We start from the raw sequence: 15,687 nt of genomic DNA on the forward strand, positions 1-15,687 counted from the left end.
AGCCCCTTGATGGCATCATCATGCTTCAGTCACCCAAGTCAGAAACCTGACAATCCCAAGTCCTAACATGTTCTTGCTTCCAATGCCCAAACTATCACCAAATCCAGAATATTCTAGCTCTTTCGAATTTCACTCTCTCTGTTCCTCACTGCTTCTACTCTAATTCTAGCCCTTCCATCTCTTCCCCAGATCATTATAAAACGAATCTTCCTTCCTTCAATCTTGCTCACCTGCAACTCTTTTTCTATACTTTTCTCCAGGGTAACACACCTAAGATGCCAATGACTGCCAGCTTAAAACCCCTCAGAGGAAAAGGGAACCCTCTTACACTGTTGGTGGGAATGTAAATTGGTGCAGACACTATGTAAAACAGTATGGGGTTCCTTAAAAACTAAAAATACAATTACCATATGATCCAGCATTCCCACTCCTCGCATATATCCAGAGAAAAACCATACATTGAAAAGATACAGGCACCCCAATGTTCACTGCAGCACTATTTACAATAGCCAGGACGTGGAAGCAACCAAAATGTCCATCGACAGATAACTGAATAAAGAAGATGTGGTACATATCTACAAGGGAATACTACTCAGCCATATAAAAGAATGAAATAATGCCATTTGCAGCAACATGGATGGACCTAGAGGTTATCATACCAAGTGAACTCAGACAAAGAAAGACAAATATCATACGATATCACTTATTTGTGGAATCTAAAAAAAATGATACAAATGAATTTATTTACAAAATAGAAACAGACTCACGCACATAGAAAACAATCTCATGGTTACCAACGGGAAAGGTGGGTGGGGAGGGATAAATTAGGAGTTTGGGAATTATCAGATACACACTACTATATATAAAACGGGTAAACAACAAGGTCCTAATATATAGCACAGGGAACCATATTCAATATCCTATAATAAACTATAACGGAAAAGAATCTGAAAAAGAATATCTCAATTTGCTGTACACCAGAAACTAATACAACGCTGTAAATCAACCATACCTTGATTTTTAAAGAACCCCTCAGTGCTTACACTTACACACACAGACACAGACACACACACACACACATACTACACCCATACCTGTGGTTCAACAATCCTGAAAACGTATTACTTCCACATGTGGGTTTCACACACCTATCCCACCACCCCTGCCTGCAATGCCCTCCTCGACCCCATCAGCTCTTTACCAGGCTAACTCCTATTCGTCTTTCAAGGGCCATTTCAGGGGTCACCTCCTCTAGGAAGCCCGCTTTCACACACACAATCTTCCAGCCCCAGCTGGCATTTGATGCCTTTTCCATTTCCATTCCTTAGTGTACTCTCGATATATTTATATCATATTGCAGTTGGTCATATTTATTTATGCATTTATCGCTGCAATTTACAGATATTCCTTGAAGGGTAGGACTTAGCACCTTTGCTTTTTGAGATCCTAGCAAAGTTTACTGAATCGAAATAAAAAATGAACCAAACTATAGAGGAAAACAGATTGGAGCATATGAGGGTATTTTGGAGGGTTATAAATGTTCAGAAATAGTCATTGTTTTTCTTACTTATGCAAATTATACATCATGGTTTACAAAGTACTTTCACCTAAGTTATATTGTTTGATTTTTAAAACAATCCTAGAAGGCAGGGTAAGGCAGAAATGAAGGCTGAGGGAGACCCTAAATGCATAAGAAATTTCTCTGGGAAAAGAAACATTACTAATTTTTTTAAGGGTGTGTGTGTGTGTGTGTGTGTGTGTGTGTGTGTGTGTGTGTGTGTGTGTGTGTGTGTGTGTGTGTGTGTGTGTGTGTGTGTGTGTGTGTGTGTGTGTGTGTGTGTGTGTGTGTGTGTGTGTGTGTGTGTGTGTTCAAGTAGGTCTTCATAGATCTTCATTTCACGGCTGCGAACTTTAAATAAATTCCTGTTCGGTCAAAATAGCCAATTGATTGCCTTCATCACTACTAAAAAAAAAAAAAAAAATCTCCTGAAAAAGAAAAATTCTCAATTCTTTACCAAGAATTATCAATAACCTATTCCCTTATTCACTCTTTCCCAAGAAGCAGATCTCAGAAGACAGAACAGTTCATTTAGACTTCTAAAGACAAAGAGAAAACTGTTTCACTCTTACCTTCAGAAGATCCACTAGGCCAGGAATCTCCTGAAAGTTTCCCTGATTTTGGAAGCCGTCCTTTTCCCAGGATGCCAATTCCTGAGAGCAGCTTTGGTCAAAGTCTTCAGCACACAGGTGTGGACTATCACAAAGATTTCTGAAAAGGAAAAAAACAGAACAGGGTAAACCATTTTGGGTTAGCTAATTCTATTAAGCTGAGATTTCGTTCAACTATCCTACTAAAATTGACAAGGGGAACTTAATACAGATTAGATTCCAAGATGAATTTTAACCAAGGCTTACTGTAGTTTCAGACAAAAATGTCTAAGAGACTTTAGGCAATTTCATTGCAACAGGTAATGAAAAAAGGTAACACAATTCCAGTTACATTTTGGTACAAGTTAGTAGTCTGAATGACCCCTAAATAGCAGGAAACAACTGCACACACAAATCAGAGAGGGAAAAAAGGCACTTGATCTTATTTTACTCGAATACTTCATGGGAATACACGGTGCTTTACAATCACATCAACAAACAGGCCGCAGCTGGGAAGAATCTAATACAGATTGAAAAGAACAATGAGGGCTTCCCTGGTGGCGCAGTGGTTGGGGGTCCGCCTGACGATGAGGGGGGCGCCGGTTCGTGTCCCGGTCCGGGGGGATCCCACATGCCCGGAGCGGCTGGGCCCGTGAGCCATGGCCGCTGGGCCTGTGCGTCCGGAGCCTGTGCTCCGCAACGGGAGAGGCCACAACAGTGAGAGGCCCGCGTACCGCAAAAAACAAAAAAACAATGAAGAACGAAGTATTTGATGAAGGTTGACGATCTCAGTGAGGAACACCGCTACGCAATTACATTTCAGAGGTGGCTTTGAAGGTGGTGAGAAAAGAAAGCATCTGAGAATGAAGGTTTCAGAACACACCATCGTAAGAAAACAAGCAAAAGGTTAAGGTAGAACAGCACAGAATGAAACTTTAATTAAACGGAAGCCAACTAATAGAAGTGTTTGAATAGTGTGTTTATTTAATACCTCACTTTTATGAGAAAGAGTGGGGAAAAAAAATCACAGAAAAAAATTGTTCAGAAGACCTCTTTCAAACCAGAACTTGGGGGAGGTATACAGGGAGAAACGAGGAAAGCAGGAAGTCTAGACCTGCCTTTCCCATTCATAGCCTGACCTCGGGCTTGCTAAGTGCTTCTCAACCTTGGGGGCACCTTTGCACCACCAGGAGAGCTTTTTAAAAAAATATCAGTGACTCGGCCCCATGCAGCCAAAGAAATCCCGGACCAGTTACATCAGAAGATCAGGTAAGACAGAACCCAAGCACAGGCATTTTTTTCAAAGGAGAGAAAGTCAGAGACATTCTTTGCTGACTCATTCAGAGCTAAGAGTTCTGTCTTCTCTATACAATTTGAACCTGATCACTCAATTTGTTTTTAAAACAAATACGGTTTAAATTATTAGTGTCCAAAATCTTCAAACCCTATAAAATTAAATAGTTCCCCCTTTCAAATTATAGTTTTCTCCAGATATATGCCCAGGAGTGGGATTGCTGGATCATATGGTAGCTCTATTTTCAGTTTTTTTAGGAATCTCCATACTGTTTTCCATAGGGCTCCCTTTTCTCCATACCCTCTCCAGCATTTATTTGCAGACTTTTTAATGATGGCCATGCTGACCAGTGTGAAGTGATACCTCATTGCAGGTTTGACTTGCATTTCTCTAATAATTAGCAATGTTGAGCATTTTTTCATGTGCCTGTTAATAGCTAAGATATGGAAGCAACCTAAGTGTCCACTGATAGATGAATGGATAAAGAAGATGTGGTACAGATAGACAGATACATAGATAGGTAGGGAGACACACAATGGGATATTACTCAGCCATAGAAAATGAAATAATGCTATTTGCAGCAACATGGATGGACCTAGAGATTATCATGCTAAGTGAACTAAGCCAGAGACAAATATCATATATCGCTTATATGTGGAATCTAAAAAAGGGTACAAATGAACTTACCTACAAAACAGAAACAGAGTTACAGATGTAGAAAACAGACTTATGGTTACCAGGGGGTAAGGGTGGGGAGGATAAATTGGGAGATTGGGACTGACAGATACACAGTACTGTATATAAAATAGATAAGTAATAAGGACCTACTGTGTAGCACAGGGAACTCTACTCAATACTCTGTAATGATCTATATGGGAAAAGAATCCCAAAAAGAGTGGATATATGTGTGTGTATAACTGATTCACTTTGCTGTACACCTGAAACTAACACGACATTGTAAATCAACTGTACTCCAATAAATTTTTTTTTTTTTAAAGATAAATACATAAATAGTTTCCCAGTTTTCGAGAGGAGGGAACTAGGGCTCTGAGAGATATACTGACTTATGCGAGGTCCAAGTGAAGGAGCTCCACCAGGACGGAATCACGTCTTCCAGGGAGGATAAAGGCAGACGCTGAGCTGGGGCCGGACCCCATTTCGGGCTGGGCTGGGTGTGACGGGGCCACATGGAGCCACACTGCTGATGAGGGCCTGATGTTCCTGACTTTCCAGGCACAGGAGAGCATAACCTCAGGGTTCCCACCCCCGTAGGGAGTAATGAAGATAAAAAATAATCCTGGGAGCTAAATTATTGAGCGCTTTGTATGAGCCCGACGTGGTGCGGAGTGCTTTAATCCTCACAAGAACTCTCTGACCTAAGTACGATCATTACCCCCAATTTCTAAATGAGGAAACTGAAGCTGAGAGTGCTTTGTCTTCTCTCCAAAATGGTGGAACTGGAGTTGTAACAAAGCTGTTCTCTCCCGCAGCCATGTATTGCCTCGAGGGGATGCAGTAACCGGGCAGCTGGAAGCAAGGCTACCGTGCCCTGTATCTGCCCTATCTTCTCTTTGTCACAAGGCATTCTCACACTGGAAAATGGAAACAGAAGCACCCTGGAGTCTTCCCAGTGCTTTCAGATTTTCTCCGATTAAATAATTAGTTTCTGTTGTTTGGGAAAGGATGAACATTGCATGGAATGATTTTTCTTCTCCCTACACATACATACACACACACACACACACACACACACACACACACACACACACACACACACTCTGTCTGTCTATCTGTCTGTCTCTCTCCCTCTCTCTCTCTCTCTCCCTCTCTCTTCCAAATTAGTAGAAGCTGAATGGTGAGATTTAATGCCACTACTTTGGAGACTTCAGCTCAGACAACTGTCAGAAGAGTGACCACTGAAATCTGTCCTAAATGGTTCAGTCCATCATGACATGTGAATTTAAAAGCTTCACTGAAATCTCTGGAATGTCATTTACAATTCCTTAGGAAAAAAATGTGTGAAACATTCTTCCACTCATCTTCAAAATCTTAGAGAAGTATCTTTGTTGCAGTTTGCTGGCCCAGTACATTTACATTATGTAAATGTTTCCTTTCTTTAAACAGCGCCGTTACTGGCTATAATAAAATCTAATTTATGAATATTCCACATATGAAACATGTTTTATTTAAGAGGCTAATGCAAAAGCATTACTGCTTCTGACACCTTACACAGATCCTAATTACACTGTGGCAAAATTATCTTCATAGCTCAGTTGAAAAATAACGTGAAAAGTTGGTTTCCACTATACACTTCTGGGAAGAAATAAAAGAGTGACCATAAAAATAAAAACACAATTTTGAGAATTGGAAGGGGCCTGGAAGCTGTATCCAACCATCCATCTGCCTACGGCCTATTCCATTTTCAGGGAACTCTGTATGGAGTCGAATCTCTCTTCCTCTGTAGCTTTCACTCCTCGGTCCCAGTTCTGGCCCTTGGAGACAGATCCAGATTCACGTCCTCGTGTAAACTTCCCCAACCGCAGCCCACTGTTCAGAAAAGCAGGGATCACCTGCTGCTTTAGCAGAGGTGGCCACTGATAGGACCGGGGGTAAGGACCTGATTCAAGGGCATCCACAGAGGCTGGTGGACAACCGATGACGTCGCTTTGCGCCATGGTCTCTGCCCTAGAAAAGAGATGATAATCAAATTAACTCTCTCTGGGATCTGGAGTGGATATTGGGAGTCAGAAGAGAACCTACTGGGCTTCCCTGGTGGCGCAGTGGTTGAGAATCCGCCTGCCGATGCAGGGGACGCGGGTTCGTGCCCCGGTCCGGGAAGATCCCACGTGCCGCGGAGCGGCTAGGCCCGTGAGCCATGGCCACTGAGCCTGCGCGTCCGGAGCCTGTGCTCCGCAACGGGAGAGGCCACAGCAGTGAGAGGCCCGCATACCACAAAAAAAAAAAAAAAAGAAGAGAACCTACTGAATATGCAAAGGTGAGCAGGAAGGCCAGCAGAGAGACGACAAGAGATAAGACTCATTCCCTGAAGTAGCCTCCAACCCTGATAATTTCCCACTTGCCATATCCAGACAGATCTCAGTCCCTCCTCTTAAAGGTGCCCTGTTCTCTGCAGCCTCAAATGCCCAATACTTATGGATAATACTGGGGTGCCTCATTTACCAGCCATTCTTATAGCTGCATATCAGGTTGACAATATCTCCATTATCTTTTTGTAGGTATTTTTGTTAGAACCAAGAGAAGCCTTTACTTGCACCCCATTAATATTTCACCTTTTCTTCTTACACGGGAGGTTTTTGTTTGTTTGTTTTTACTTTTTTGGCCATGCCACGCGGGACGTGGGAACTTAGTTCACCAACCAGGGACTGAACCCGCACCCCCTGCATTGAGAGCACAGAGTCTTAACCACTACATCACCAGGGAAGTCCCCTATGTCACCTTTATAGAATGGAGTTCATCATTACAACTTGCCAAAAACATCTGACATCTCAATTCTGCCCTTCCAAAATATGTTACAGCTTTCACCTCCGTGTCATCCACAGATTAGACCAGCATGCCATTTAGAATGATGTTCATGCTATGACACAATACAGAATTGGACACTATTTCACAGAGCCCACGGTGGTATAAAAAATAGTGAAAACCAAACTGTTAATAAATTTAAATGAATTTATTTTAGTCTCGAGGTCACTCTTTAAAATTAATAATTACCAATTCTCCAAATTGACTGCAAATCATCCTGAATATATAAATAGTTACATAAACTGACATGACCAAGCAGTTCATTTTGCTGGATAAAGGTTTTAACATGTACTTGGTAGAGACTGCAAACCCCGGAAGAATTAGGCTTTAGCAGCATTGGGGAAAATTAGGCCATACTTGAGATAATTGGCAACATGAACTTTGTGGTTATAGAGTAATTACCCGTGCAGCAGACCAAGAAGTTATATTTGAGCAACATACTGTGAAAACAGAGCCAAGCTCGCCTCATCCTTCCCTGAGGCAATCATGAAAATCAGCAGAAGCTGTCATTTTAGGAATCTGGTATACCCCTGTCAAAGTGAAATTGTTCTCCAAAGATCTCAACTGCTTTGTCTAACTTTGCTTTCAGTAAGTCACATGGGATTTCTCTTTGCAGTAAAACATCCCACACACATCTGGGCACCTAATTTACAACAAAGGAGGCAAGAACATGCAATGGAGAAAAGACAGCCTCTTGAATAAGTGGTTCTGGGAAAACTGGACAGCTACATGTAAAAGAATGAAATTAGAACACTCCCTAACACCATACACAAAAATAAACTCCAAATGGATTAAAGACCGAAATGCAAGACCAGACACTATAAAACTCTTAAAGGAAAACATAGGCAGAACACTCTATGACATACACCACAGCAAGATCTTTTTTGACCCACCTCCTAGAGTAATGGAAATAAAAACAAAAATAAACAAATGGGACTTAATTAAACTTAAAAGCTTTTGAACAGCAAAGGAAACCTTAAACAAGACACAAAGACAACCCTCAGAATGGGAGAAGATATTTTCAAATGAAACAACAGACAAAGGATTAATACAAACAGCTCATGGAGCTCAATATCAAAAAAATAAGCAATCCAGTTAAAGAACGGGTAGAAGACCTAAATAGACATTTCACCAAAGAAGACATACACATGGCCAAGAGGCACATGAAAGGATGCTCAACATCCCTGATTATTAGAGAAACACAAACCAAAACTACCATGAGGTATCACCTCACACCAGTCAGAATGGCCATTATCAAAAAATCTAGAAACAATAAATGCTGGAAAGGGTGTAGTGAAAAGGGAACCCTCCTGCACTGTTGGTGGGAATGTAAATTGATAGAGCCACTATGGAGAACAGTATGGAGGTTCTTTAAAAAACTAAAAATAGAACTACCATATGACCCAGCAATCCCACTACTGGGCATATACCCCGAGAAAACCGTAATTCAAAAAGAGTCATGTACCACAATGTTCACTGCAGCTCTATTTACAATAGCCAGGACATTGAAACAACCTAAGTGTCCATCAGCAGATGAATGGATAAAGAAGATGTGGCACATATATACAATGGAATAGTACTGAGCCATAAAAAGAAACGAAATTGAGTTATTTGTAGTGAGGTGGATGGCCCAAGACTCTGTCATATAGAGTGAAGTCAAAAAGAGAAAAACAAATACCGTATGCTAACGTATATATGTGGAATCTAAAAAAAGAAAAAAATGGTACTGATGAAACCAGTTGCAGGGCAGGAATAAAGATGTAGACATAGAGAATGGACTTGAGGACACGGGGTGGGAGGGGGCAGCTGGGGCAAAGTGAGAGTAGCATCAGCATATATACACTACCGAATGTAAAATAGATAGCTAGTGGGAAGCAGCCGCATAGCACAGGGAGATCAGCTCAGCGCTTTGCAACCACCTAGAGGGGTTGGATAGGGAGGGTGGGAGGGAGGCTCAGAAGGGAGGGGACATGGTGACATATGTATGCATATGGCTGATTCACTTTGTTGTACAACAGAAACTAACACAGTATTGTGAATCAATTATACTCCAATAAAGAGATCTATTAAAAAAAAAAAAAACACCTCACACTAAAGGGCTTTTAAAGTTCTTGTGTCGGCTCTCCTTAGTTTTTTCTGTCTCCACCATGACTATCAGGCTGTCAAGCTGTAGTTTCTCGTGGTGGTCAGCATGCCTGCCTAGAGCAATCAAACCCATCCTCATGGCTCCGATTGGATACTTCTGGTCCTCCCAGGGCTGACTCTGCATAAAGCAACACTAGAAAGCTTCACGGGGAGGGCCTGATGGACCAGTCTTAAAGAAAGCATGAGTGGGGCTTCCCCGGTGGCGCAGTGGTTGAGAGCCCGCCTGCCGATGCGGGGGACGCGGGTTCGTGCCCCGATCCGGGAAGATCCCACATGCCGCGGAGCGGCTGGGCCCGTGAGCCATGGCCGCTGAGCCTGCGCGTCCGGAGCCTGTGCTCCGCAACGGAAGAGGCCACAACAGTGAGAGGCTCTCGTACCGCAAAAAAAGAAAAGAAAAAAGAAAGCATGAGTGTATGTGTACATTTCATGTCATCTCTGTTGACCATGCAGAGGCCCTCTTGGTGTGCTTCTTTATTTCTCAGATGTGCTGAATTGTTACACTGTTCATTTGACAATCACTGTCAAGGTCCACCAGGGGCCAGGTACAGCCCTGGGAGCCACAAGAAACACAAAGGTGACTTCAGACTAGACAGCTTCTGCTCAAGGACAGAGATGAGAGACCATAATGCCACCTGGGGTTGTATGGCACTTTGTGATTTAATTTCCACAGAGGTAATCTCACTTAATACAGAAAAATAAGTATTCTTCCTGACATTTTACAGATAAAAATAAACTAAGAGCAGGTGACTTCTCAATGATTTATCCCAGCCAGTAAGTGGCAAAGCCAGGACTCCAGAAGCAAGCTGTGTGATTCTTTTTTTTATTTTTATTTTTTAACATCTTTATTTGAGTATAACTGTTTTACAATAGTGTGTTAGTTTCTCCTTTACAACAAAGTGAATCAGTTATACATATACATATGTTCCCTTATCTCTTCCCTCTTTTGTCACCCTCCCTCCCACCCCTCTAGGTGGTCACGAAGCACCGAGCTGATCTCCCTGTGCTATGGGGCAGCTTCCCACTAGCTATCTAATTTACATTTGGTAGTGTGTATATGTCCATGCCACTAAGCTGTGTGATTCTGAGTCGCGCTACTTCCACCGACGCTCAGGTGTGATCATGGCTTACGCGGATGAAATGACTACATAAGCAACATATATTGCATGCTTATTCCATACCGGGAATGTCTGTAACTGGCTGGCAGATATTTGATCTTCATAATAACTTTACGAGGTGGGCAATCTTATTCTCCCCAGAGGGGAAAACTAAGGCACAGAAAGTGGAGTAATGGCCCAAGTGTGTATGGCCAGTCGGTGGCAGAAAGTGATAAACACCGGAACAGTGCCACCCAGAAGAAGTGTGGAGAAAGCCATTGGATCTGTTGCTAGGAAGAACGCTAAGAAAGTTTTGGAACGTTTTCTAGCATTTCCAGAACAGTGAGACTTTTCTTCTCTTGTAAATCCTGTGAGAAGACACTGGCATCAGAGATGAGAAAAAGATGGCGAATCCAAGAAAAGAAGGAAGTGTGATGCTTCCCCCTCCCTCCACCATGGCTGTGGATGTGCGAGGGATCTGCCCGCACACAGAGCTTCTAGCATATGAATACCATCTGCCCCTTGGACACTTGTTATGTACATTTTCTGTTATTTCAGATTCTATGGACAGATCACACTGCTTGAGCAAAGCAGGAAGAAGAGACCCTTGGCCTTCGTGACCTTATGTTTGTGGTTGGTGATTTTTACAGTGACTGCCTGGGAGGCTCCGTGATCTGGCAGTTTGCTGGCACACCGGTTTGCGTCACACAAAGTTGGCGGTGGCTCGACACTCACACCTCTGTGGGGTTTCTTGATTCTGAACCACTGTGCTCAGGTAGGAAAGGAGGGAGCCAGTAAGAAAGAAGTGCTTCAGCCTTCTTCTGACATGTGAGTGACTATCACGGGCCAGATGTGGGCTAACGGCCTCCCAGACAATACTTCTCTTAATCCTATAAATAATCCCATACAGTGGCCATTGTCATAGCAACTTTCTACATGGGCATATTGAGGCCCAGAGAAGACCAGTAAGGTACCCCAAAGTCAGAGTTTGTCCATGTCAGATATGGGAATGCACCCGGACTGTGTGACTCTTTGCAGTGGCATGCCTCTTCTATTTCTGCTAAAGTTATTAAACAAGCAAACAAAAAAAAACAAAAGCTTTGCGAAGAGGGGAAGACACTAGGTGAGAGAGAAAACTAGTTAGTGTTGGAGAGATAGTTCACTTTAGATGTGAGATTTATGCAAAAAAGAAACCACAGGGCACTTGGGGGAAATTCTTCCAGGGAAAAAGCCAGGAGCCTCTACAAACATTTCTATACTGTTGAATTTATTTATTTTTTAAAATTTATTTATTTATTTATTTTTGGCTGCCTTGGCTCTTGGTTGCTGCGCGCGGGCTTTCTCTAGTTGCGGTGAGCGGGGGCTACTCTTCGTTGCGGTGCGTGGGCTTCTCATTGCAGTGGCTTCTCTTGTTGTGGAGCACAGGCTCTAGGCGCACAGGCTTCAGTAGTTGTGGCATGTGGGCTCAGTAGCTGTGGCTCACACGCTCTAATCGCAGGCTCAGTAGTTGTGGTACACGGGCTTAGCTGCTCTGCAGCATGTGGGATATCTTCCTGGACCAGGGCTCGAACCTGTGTCCCCTACATTGGCAGGCAGATTCTTAACCACTGTGCCACCAGGGAAGTCCCTTATTTTTTTTAATTTATTTTATTGAAGTATTGTTGATTTATAGTGTTGTGTTAGTTTCTGGTGAACAGCAAAGTAATTCAGTTATACGTATACATATATATTCTTTTGCATTATGGTTTATCACAGGATATTGAATATAGTTCCCTGTGCTGTACAGTAGGACCTTGTTGTCTATCCATTCCATATATAATAGTTTCATCTGCTAACACCAAACTCCCACTCTGTCCCTCCTCCACCTCCCCTCCCCCTTGGCAACCACAAGTCTGTTCGCTATGTCTGTGAATCTGTTTGTTTCATAGACAAGTTCGTGTCATATTTTAGATTCCACATATAAATGATATACTATGATATCTGTCTTTTTCTTTCTGACTTACTTCACTTAGTATGATCATCTCTAGGTTCATCCATGTAGCTGCAAATGGCATTATTTCATTCTTTTTTATGGCTGAGTAGTATTCCATTGTATGTATGTACCACATCTTCTTTATCCATTTACCTGTCGATGGACATTTAGGTCACTTCCATGTCTTAGATATTGTAAATACTGCTGCTATGAACATAGGGGTGCATGTATCTTTTTGAATTATAGTTTTGTCCAGTTTTGCCCAGGAGTGGGATTGCTGGATCATATGGCAACTCTACTTCTACTTTTTTGAGGAACCTCCAAACTGTTTTCCACAATGGCTGCACCAATTTACATTCCCACCAACAATGTAGGAAGGTTCCCTTTTCTCCACACCCTCTCCAGCATTTATTGTTTGTGAACATGTTAATGATGGCCATTCTGACCGGTGTGAGGTGGTACCTCGTGGTACTTTTGATTTGCGTTTCTCTAATAATTAGGGATGTTGAGCATCTTTTCACGTGCCTATTGGCCATCTGTCTTCTTTGTAGAAATGTCTTCTTTGGAGAAATGTCTATTAGGTCTTCTGCCCATTTCTTGATTGAGTTGTTTGGTTTTTTCTTATTGAGTTGTATGAGTTGTTTGTCTATACTCTTTTAAAAAAAAATTTATTGAAGGATACTCTTGAAATTAGAGATGCCCAGAAGTCTCAGAAATCAGTCCCCAGAGGGCCTGCTGTGTTCCTAGGAATTCAGAGGTAGAGGGAGGACGGTGTCAAAGGCAGGAATATACCTGGTGCAGTGCTGGGGATGTGTGTGGCTGACAGGAAGCCTGTGAGGCGCAGGTCAAGTGCCTGGGGTGTCCAGAGGAAGGAAAAGGTTCTCCCGGCTGGGATCAGGCAGTAAATACTGACACCCTCATTGAGAAGCTGGCAGTGAAAGACAGGGAGGAACAGGGCTTCCCTGGTGGCGCAGTGGTTGAGAGTCTGCCTGCCGATGCAGGGGACACGGGTTCGTGCCCCGGTCCGGGAAGATCCCACGTGCCGCGGAGCGGCTGGGCCCGTGAGCCATGGCCGCTGAGCCTGCGCGTCTGCAGCCTGCGTTCCGCAACGGGAGAGGCCACAACAGTGAGAGGCCCGCGTAACGCAAAAAAAAAAAAAAAAAAAAAAAAAAGGAGGGAAAAACAGAATGGTACCTCTAGGGAGCAGCAGAGATGAGAAGTGGTTTTTGGCCAGAGGAGATTTGAGGTCATTTATAGGCTGAGGAGAAATGTGATAAGGAGAAACAGAGAGAGAATGCAGCTGCAAGCGGCAAAAGCAGTGGACAGAGCCAAGGCCAAGACCAGAGGGCAGGAACACGAGCTGGGAGGCAGGGACTTGCTATCACACTGCAGCCACTTTAGCTTGATCTCTAAGGGGTGTGTGCACTCATTTCATGACTCCTCCCCTGTTGGAGAGAACACTCCTCACGCTGAAGCACCTCGGGAAATGAATTTTCTGGAACCAATGGGACAAGCCCCTATGCAGAAACCTGCTAATTTGCATACCGCCCCGCCCTCTTGCTAAACAATAGTTGGGAGTCAGTCGAAATGAAAGGAAATGCCCACAGGCCTCAACAGTAATACACATGCTCTGCAACCTTGAATTTGAATTTAATAGAACAAATCAAACAAGTCTGCTTGGGTGACTCTGAGATGCAACTGAACTCGTTCCAACTTGACCAGGGCTTTATTTATTTTGCTTAACGCCAGTCATTTATGCAAATCGCTTAACAAACATGGAGTGAGTGCCCGCCTACGTGGGAACGCACACCACTTCCAAGCTGGAACGCTGATGGTGTTTATTTTTGCCCCTCATTTTGACTGGATTGTTTTAGACAGGGTTTTATTTTATTTGGGGAGAACTTCTGCAGGTGATTTTAATAACATGTTTTTTTCTGATTAAAAATGTCTTTTCATTTACCAAAATATGAAAAGTAAAGTTTTAAAAAATTAAAACCAAATGTTATCTTCCACCCCAGAAATAAAAAAGTGGCAATGTTTTGATGTATGTCTTCCAAGTGTTTTATTTTTCCTGAATGCATGTGTGTGTGCATACACATTTTTCAAATTAGAAGTGGAATCATACAGGACGCACTGATTTAGTAACCTGCTGTTCTAACTTAATAATACAAAATGAACATATGCTACAAAATCATTTAATGTCTGCATGATATTCTAGCATATAAAGAAATTTTCATTTAACCGATTTCCAAATATTGGCCATTAATACTCTTCCCTTTGGTTGACATTTTTTTTTTCTTTTTCGTTACGCGGGCCTCTCACTGCTGTGGCCTCTCCCGTTGTGGAGCACAGGCTCCGGACGCGCAGGCTCAGCGGCCATGGTTCACGGGCCCAGCCGCTCCGCGGCACGTGGGATCCTCCCGGACCGGGGCACGAACCCGTGTCCCCTGCATCGGCAGGCGAATTCTCAACCACTGCGCCACCAGGGAAGTCCTGGTTGACTTTTTAATATCATTTTCTAAAGAGATACTATTTTACCAGCACTGGCTGAAAAACAATCTTTAAAACTCTTACCGTTGATACGTGGAGCATTATTAAAAGTGCCATTTCCTTCATCAGGATTTGTGATCAACTGAACTGAGAGGGTTTTAGGGTGGGTGGCGGCTCAGAAAAGCAGCAGCCCACGTTCCCACCCGTCTCCCACAGCCCTGCTCTGGCCAGATTTTCGATACATCTGCAGTTTGGCAAGGGGTGGTCTGCTCAATTACATATAATCAGAGGCACTGGCTGACTCTTAGATTATTGTTAAAAGCTTGATTTTTCCAATGAACGTATCAGAGCAAGAAAGGTGGACACATCGGTCCCCAATCCCTGACTATATGTGGAGACAGTCCTCCGTGGGATGGAAAGAAATTTTAGGGGAAACACTGTTAATCTGACATAATAATGATAATGTTTCTTCTTGTCTGAACATGGTCAGATTAAGCCTCAAAAAGAGACATATTATGTCTCAAGAGAAACAAAGAGCTAGGTTGTGAACTTATACCTATTTTCATTGGTGTTACTATTATTAAATATTCGATGAGAACAGCTATAACAGCTCACGATTCTGAGTCTCATCTGTAGTAGTTCTCCACGCCCCTGGTACTTAGGAATCCACAGATGATGTGTTCACTACCTTGACTGTGGCTATGGTTTCACAGGTGTACACACACAAATGTTAAAACTGATCAGATTGTTCACTGTAAATATGTGCAGTTTGTTGTATGTGAATTGGACGTCAATAAAGCTGTTCAAAAATTAAGACCCCAGGTGCCCCAAACTCACACCTGAGATGTTGATTTAACTGGTCTTGAGCAGTTCTCCTGATGTGAAGCCAAAAAAATCATTGATGTAATATAAAACGAATCTTCCCAGAGCTAAATAAGATGCTAAACTGATATAACTGACATGAAATGGCAAGAGAATATTTTTAAAGAAGTGATTCTATCATT

General features: G+C 42.8%; 1 protein-coding gene across 20 annotated transcripts in view; it reads right to left on the bottom strand.

The window, feature by feature from the left end:
• The window catches only part of NRCAM (neuronal cell adhesion molecule), a 314,557-nt gene that overhangs the window by 241,918 nt on the left and 56,952 nt on the right, over positions 1-15,687 (bottom strand). For all 20 annotated transcript variants that reach the window (XM_067042868.1, XM_067042865.1, XM_067042855.1 and 17 more), the window contains exon 2: positions 2,131-2,269. The gene's annotated coding sequence lies outside the window, so the exon portion shown is untranslated. The remainder of the gene's footprint in view (positions 1-2,130; positions 2,270-15,687) is intronic.

Source organism: Kogia breviceps, chromosome 9 (genome assembly GCF_026419965.1).
Source record: "Kogia breviceps isolate mKogBre1 chromosome 9, mKogBre1 haplotype 1, whole genome shotgun sequence".
Lineage (NCBI taxonomy): Eukaryota > Metazoa > Chordata > Mammalia > Artiodactyla > Physeteridae > Kogia > Kogia breviceps.